The sequence below is a fragment of the Piliocolobus tephrosceles genome, chromosome 9 (genome assembly GCF_002776525.5).
Source record: "Piliocolobus tephrosceles isolate RC106 chromosome 9, ASM277652v3, whole genome shotgun sequence".
Lineage (NCBI taxonomy): Eukaryota > Metazoa > Chordata > Mammalia > Primates > Cercopithecidae > Piliocolobus > Piliocolobus tephrosceles.
This window is the reverse complement of record NC_045442.1, coordinates 6,429,166-6,436,775: the sequence shown is the minus strand read 5'-3', so window position 1 is coordinate 6,436,775 and position 7,610 is coordinate 6,429,166. Positions and strand designations below refer to the sequence as shown.

The following is a 7,610-nucleotide window of genomic DNA, read 5'->3' as shown; positions in this document are numbered from 1 at the left end:
ATGTATATCCCCACACACATACACATACACATGCACATCCCCACACATGCACATGGTATGACTTTCTCCTTAGGGTACTAATGGTTTGGCCATGATGCTTTGCAGGAGACCTAGGAGAAGCCCAAGTGCTAGGGAGTCCTCTGAATTGAAAGATACCTTTTAAAAATTATTATACTGGACCAGATGTGGTGGCTCACGCCTATAATCCTAGCACTTTGAGAGGCCAAGGCAGGCAGATCACTTGAGCTCAGGAGTTCGAGACCAGCCTGGGAAACATGGCAAGACTCCGTGTCTACAAAAAATACAAAAATTAGCCAGGCATGGTGGTGCACGCCTTGGTCAGGGAAGTCAAGGCTGCAGTGAGCTGTGATCACGCCACTGCACTCCCGCCTAGGTGACAGCGCCAGACCCTGTCTCTAAATAAATACATAAAAATTACAAATTATTATAGCAATTCAAGTCAACATACTAAGCATTTTGCATCGATTTTAGAGGAATTTGCAGAAAAATTCCTATAATGAAATCAAAACTTCATCAATCAAGATAGTTTAATGTTGGTGGGATCTAATATTAGAGGGTATATTATCCTTACCCACCTCTGCAGTTTATCATTTAAGAGAGCTTTGAGTAGTTTATAGATTTTCATTGGTCATCTTCATCATATCACACGAAGGCAGCATCCATGAAGAATGAATTTGCTTTTTCGTAGAACAGAAAAAAGAGAAATGAAACCAAAACAGTCTCCACATTGTGAGTAGAAGTTGAGTTTAGATACTGAGGGCAGGGAGACTGAGATTCACAGGCTTAGCCAGGTATTATCTGGGTCTTCAGCAAATCACTCAGCATCTTTTAAGTCTCCAATTCAAGCTTGTAATCTTGGCATGAAATAGAATCTACCAGAAAGGCATGTAGTGAGAATGAAATAAAGTCAGACCTGTACACCCCCTAGCATGGTGCCTGGCACCGTAAAAGGCAGCTGTGGATGCTGCTGTTCTTTCAGGGCTCAAACCTCCCTTGGTCTGGGTGTGTGTGGAGTGCAGGGGGCGGCCTGCAGGGTGAGCCCCCAGTGTCTGCAGGCCCATAGGGCCCAACGCTGCATACAAACCTGGGCGTGGCCATTTCATCCGGGCTGCTCCCGAAGCCGGGGAGGAGCTCACAGGAGATGAACAGAGTCTGACTGCTGGAGCCGTTTCCTTCAACCTCCACACACCCACAACCGTGCTTCCAAACCCATTGCAGAGGAGCCTAACACCTGGCTAGGATATCATTATTTATTTTTTACACTTTGCTCCACTAGGCAGTTTTTTATTTTTTTGAGTCGGAGACTCACTCTGTTGTCCAGACTGGAGTGCAGTGATGCAATCTCAGCTCACTGCAACCTCCGCCTCCCAGGTTCAAGCGATTCTCCTGCCTCAGCCTCTGAGTAGCTGGGACTACAGGCGTGCACCACCACGCCTGGCTAATTTTTGTATTTTTAGTAGAGATGGGGTTTCACCGTGTTGGCCAGGATGGTCTCAATCTCTTGACCTCGTGATCCACCCACCTTGGCCTCCCAACGTGCTTGGATTACAGGAGTAAGCCACCGTGCCCAGCCCTAGGCAGTTTTTTATAAGGTGACTGTTACTTTCACGTTATTCTAACCGTGGACAGTAGGGAGAGCTTTAGTTTAACTTCCCCAGTGTAATGTCAGTTGTGCTGGGATGAGTGGTGTTAGTACCTGCCTCCCTTCTTCCTTCCTTTCTCCCTCCCTTTCTTCCTTCTTTCCTTCCATTCTCTCTTTTTTTCCAAGATAGCAGAAGGTCTCCCTGTATTTATTTTTAATAATATTAAAGATAATTCATTTTCGTAAGAATAGCTGTTTTTGTTTCTCTGGCTCACTCTCAGTCTGTGTATATACAAAGTGTTGGTGTAAAGACTGTACTAATACAACATTGTAAATACTATACTTAGTTTTTTTTATTAATGCTGTTTCTGTTTGACAATATATCAAAGAGCTTTCCCTTAATTACAACATAGCAACCATGATATTAGTGATATTACTGATGGTATAAAATTAACTATCACTTTCTTGATATAACTGAGCATGTAGGTCGTTTGCAGATTTTCACTGCTGCGAATAACTGTGCAGTGAACACATGCATGCATATAGCTTGAATTTATTTTGAAAGTTTTCCCAGTATACATTCTCATAAATGTAATTACTGATTTCAAATATTTTTGTAACTTTCGATATTATTGCCAAATGGTTTGATGTTAGTACCATAAGATTTGCCCTATCTCTGTCGCTGCTGGCACGATATCATGGCCCCAATTTCACTGCCAACTCGTTGGAGCTACAAATTATAATTTAAATGCTTTTTCCTAGGCAGAAAATTCATCTGACTTTTTGAATGTTATATAAATCAAGCCCAAAGAAGGACTTTGTGAAAAATTGCTACTAAAGAATCAGGCTAAGGGGGAAAGTGTATTTATATAGATAAATGTCACTAGCACAGAAAACTAAGATCAAAAGTATTTAAAACATCATTCCATTTGTCACTTTTTAAGCAGTCTTTGGGTCAAAATAAGGTTAAGGGCAGTTAGAATAAAGATGAATAGGAGTTTGGTTTCTGAATTGTTCCCCTTTTCCCTCACATTCTTTTGTCTCATGGCTGCCTTGTGGTAGGTTTAAAAAATCTTACAATAATCTTCTGAGGAAGTGGTTCATTTTCTCCAATTTGCAGGGGCCCCAGGTTTGCTAGGAAATGGTCTGAAGTTAAGGAGAGCCACAGAATTTGTGCCACCGTTTTAAATACTGTCTTCCCACTGGGCTTCAAACTCCACCCAGCGTCAGGAAACATCTTTCCAGAAACCAAACTGGTTTTGAGTAATACGATGAAGTAGGTGGTATATTTAGTTCCATCTCATACACACCAGACTATGTCACAAGCATGCAACATGCCGTGCTTGGATGTATGTAAATCCAAGCATAAGCGTGAAGACACAGATTCACCCACAAGAAGGACCCACCGAGCGTGGTCAGCTGCCTGAACTGTTGCCTCAGAGTCACCTGTTTATCTGTGTTGTCATCTGCTTGAACCTCTGCAGACAAGGGATAGCGTACATTAAAGATCTTTAAAATGAACGCAGAAAAACTAACCCTTGTTTTAGAAAAAATCTCTCTTGGATGTGAATCTGCTTCTGTGGTTGGGAAAAGATGAGTTTTCTTCTGTTTGATGTGCCCACCTCAGCTTCCCAGCTGGAATGCCCCAAGCCTGTAGCATCGTCCCCTTTTCTGCCAGTCTCCTTGTCACTGGGTTTTCCGGCTGTGGGTCACGCTGGCCTGGCCTTTGCTTGCTCCCCTGGCCTCCGTGGCAGTCGTTTGTGAAGCTTCGTCAATCCTCCCTCTGTCTAGTCTGCAGCCTCCATCCTCTGCACAGTCACCGTTGCACTAATCCAGGATTATTCCTGGGCCACAGTATTTGCCTCTTGACTTGCTCTGTCTACGTTTTCTAAGTCGTTTCTGCCCCCAGTTCCACTCGTCCCTCTCAGCTGGTCTTCTGAAGCACAAGGGATGGCCCCTATTCTTTGTTGGTGATGTGGGCAAATGTGTAGAGTGGGCATGTGTGTGGCACATTGGTGCAGGGCTGGCCCCACCTGCTTCTCCATCCATGAGCTTCTGGGATGGGGATGGTCGGCTGCTGCCTAACTCCTCTGCCACAAGCCCAGTTACCTCACCTTATTAGTCACCTCAGCAAGGGCTTCAGTTGCCTCCACTTTTATAGCAGATGTGCAAACCCTACTGGAGTGGGGGGAAGACATTAGGGGGTTTATTTTTACAACACTTGAGTGTTTTGAACCCATATAGAGCTTACGTTTTAACGGTTGCTATGTCTTTTGGAGTGGAGCTGTTAATGTGCTACTGTTTGTGAGATATGAAATAATATGTATGTCTAGGTTGTATTTTACTCTTACAATTGGAGTAGAGAGGAGACCTGCTGGATTCAGAAGAAAAACCTGCTATTTTACTCAAGATTTAACTGCACCAAACTATTACTGGCATTTTAAAAGCATGTGTTACAAATTGGCTTTTCTAACATTGCCCAGAGTTTCTGCTCTCGCGCTCTTCAGCCGCAGCGGAGGGCGTCTCATCAGAACGTTCTTTCCCTTACACCTCCTCAGGAGCCTGCTGATTTCCTGTCTCCACTTGTGCAAGAAAGAGCACAAATTTTCCTTCGGAATAGGCTCAGCCTTGCCCTTATCCTGCTTCTCCAGGGTCCATGTGTTGAGTGGGCTCTCTCGGCGGCAGGATGGGGTGGCATGGAGTTATCCTTTCACGGGCCATGTCCTCCTTGTGGCCTGGGACACTGTGTCCAGGGCTGCAGTGAGTGCCTTAGGTCAGCTTGACAGCACTCGCTCTGGGGAGGTGGTGATGAAGCGCCATGAAAGGCTTCAGACTGAAGGTCCCTGATGCTAGTGGAAGCCCGCAGTGAAGGGCCGTGCTCTGCAGGGGCTGGGCCAGACAGAAGCCTGTGAGATGGGAGGCCCCCAGATGTGCACAGTGGCCGTGAATTCTTCTTAGAAATCCCTCCTACCTTCAAAGTCATATGTTTCACTGTGGCCTGGGTCCACAGCCATAGAGCTCCGGTCCATTGACAGGAAGGCGCTCCCAGCGACTGGACGCTGCGTGACGCTCTAGCAGTCTCACACCTCTCTCCCATCCCAGCCCTGTTTGTGTACAGCCAGGAGGCTGCTGCCCGTGGAGGGATTTCTTTTCCTCCTAGTGCTTGTAGTGTGGATACTGCAGGCCGAGGGAGGTGGGGAGACATGTGGGAAGCCCCAGTGGATGCCTACTGTAGCCATGCCCCTGAGGTGGCCCCCAGCCCTGTGGCCGCTGTCATCAGCCACCCCCTACATCACTGGGCACTCTTGTGCCACTTCCCTGCCCTGTCCATACTCAAGGCCACTGTGGACATCTGGGGCCTCCCAGGCGTCTGTCTGGCCAAGCTCCTGCCAGAACGTGGCCCTTCACAGGGGAGTTCCATTAGCATCAGAGACCTTCCGTCTGGAGGCCTTGGCAGAGCTTCATCACCACCTCCCCGGAGCCAGCTCTGTCGAGCTGACCTCAGGCACTCACTGCCGCTCCTCAGCAAAAACCCATTTCTCATCTCTTCTGCCTCTTTTGTCTCTGAGTGCTCCAGCTGCCTGTGGTCATCCTGGCTCTTCCAGCACTTTCTGTGAATCTTTTATGACCCGGATGCCCCAGCCATTCTCCTGACTCATCCCCCCACTGCTGCTTCTTCCTGTCCTGGTGCCTAAGGGCACATTCTCTGCCCCCTTTCCTTACAGCTGGCCAACACCTCAAGACACCACCACAGCCGTGGTCATCTCACTCCCTCACCCTGTCCCCACCCCAGTCCAGAGAGTAGCATGTTTACCCCTAAACTCAGGACTCTAGGAGTCTCCACTTGTTTGAAAGGAGAGATCCTACTTGGTAAGATTTCGGAACTGAGAAGCTGGCAGGGGAGATATGGAGAGGCATTGGGGTCTTCATGTCCCTTATACCATCCACCTGGACGAGCCTGCCCTTGGTCACAGGAGATGAGCCCTCCCCTGGCCTTCAGCTGACTCTCCCTACCTCACCAAGAACCCTGCCCTCCCATGGACCACACTCCAAGTCTCACCCTCATACTGGATTTTGCTTCATAATAAAAAGCATACTTTTAAATTCCCTCCTGGCATCTTTTTAAAGAATTCCATTTGTTATGCCTTTGGAAAATACAGAACTAACAGCTGAGAATTGCAGCAAATGACCATATGGGCCATAGACCATTAATAAAAATGGAATGGAAAAAGCTGCCCAGCAAAAATAATATTTTCAATCATGGAGCTATTTTCTGTCATCTTTGTGAGGCTCAGTAAAATGCTGCACAACTTCCAGAAATTCCCATTTAGTCGTAACAGTATTAGAACATGAGTAATCTTTGTGTCATCAGTGTTGCCAAGCTCCTGTTTGAATAATCTCTTCATGCTGCCCGTGCCGGTAACCAGAAGCCAGTAATTGAATAGCCGGGTGAATGTCGTCAGCTTCTGCCACTTGGTGGAAAGGCCAATGTATTTTCCACTGTAATATGAATGTGAATGAGTTTGGTAGCAATTCTATCCTGTTTATTCTTTAATTCATTGGGATTTTATTTGTTGGTTTGTTTATTTTTGCTTTCAATGTCAAAATAATTCTTGTCTAAAGAGGAAATACGGCACAAGAGGCTTCTGTTTCATTGAATCCAGACCCAAAGATGGTCTGAGAGGCCATGGAAATCAATATCCTTGACTCCGGGAGCAGTGACTATATTGAATTCCATTCTTAAAAGCCCTCTAGCAAAGAGATTCTCAAACTTCCATAATCCCCTTTAACCAAATTAAACAGGACTAATTTTGAGGCCATGTTCCCAGAGTCCACTGGAATTGCATGCAGCCCTAAAGTCACTCTTTGATCTGTGTCATGTAGATGTAAGGAGCCGCTGCACCTGTCGCAGGCATCAGCAAGGTGTTATGGCTTGCGATGGACAGCTCCCCAGCCAGGCAGCTCCACATGAGTGGCTCTGGGTCCTCCAGGCTCATGAGTGTTGCACAAGAGCTCCAAGGTCAGCAAGCCCCCTGCTTGATGGATGTAGGAGGATGTGGAGGTTTTTGAATGTGGGATGAAGTGCCACTGATTAATTAAGTATGTAATTAAGTTTCCAGAGCAGTTAGGCAAGAGGAATGCTCTATATATAAAGATATGAATGTGTCTGAGCACAGGAACTCAAGTGATGGATCGAGAGGAACCAGTCACTTCAAGGATGTCAGCATGGGCGCCTGGAGTCCCAAGGGTTGTGAGGTGCCACGCTTCTCTCTGCTGAACCTTGTGGCTTTCATCTTCTTAACCATGTTTTCTACCCAGATGCAGTCCAGCAACTTTCTCCCACCCACCTCCTCCTGCACATCCTCAGGGGGTAAGGTGTGGTTGTGCAGTTTCATCAGATTGGCCCCATTCCCGGGAGAGAAGGCAGAGAGAGTCTGATTCCTTGGTGCCCTCTGAAACCAGGAGGTGGTCCAACACCATGCCCCTGCCTGCAGTATCTTCTGAGCATTTTTTCTTCAAATACAGGAGAAACTAGAGCACTCTGGGCAAAGAGCAGCATTGTGCTAAGGTCTATTTGTAAAGGGTCAAATAAGCCCTTCTGCTAATGTACTTAGCAGACCATGTCCATAGATTTCAGATTTCACCCAGCTCTTGATGACCTCGGAGCCCTCCGTCAAGGCGGTGAGTGATCTGTGCAAACCTTTCCACCCTGGCCCAGCCTCCTGCTGCACTCCCACAGAACGCTAGAGCTCTTCTATTATGTAAAGCATGGTCCTGGCTGGCTGGCTGGCAAGTGCAGGCTGATTTTATACATTACAGATGTATAAAATTATAGATGCATTAGTAAGAATAGTAAATCTCACCCAAAACAAAACTTATGCATTCCAAACCACATATAATTGGCTTTTGGATTAGCCACTACTGGGATCCTTCTCTCCATGAGCTTTCAAATAGGTGCCAATAGCCTATGGTTAACTGGGGCAGTGAGTGGCAAAAGCAGTGGTTC

General features: G+C 46.6%; 1 protein-coding gene across 2 annotated transcripts in view; it reads left to right on the top strand.

The window, feature by feature from the left end:
* The window catches only part of DOCK1 (dedicator of cytokinesis 1), a 553,659-nt gene that overhangs the window by 462,679 nt on the left and 83,370 nt on the right, over positions 1-7,610 (top strand). The gene's annotated exons all lie outside the window — the stretch shown is intronic.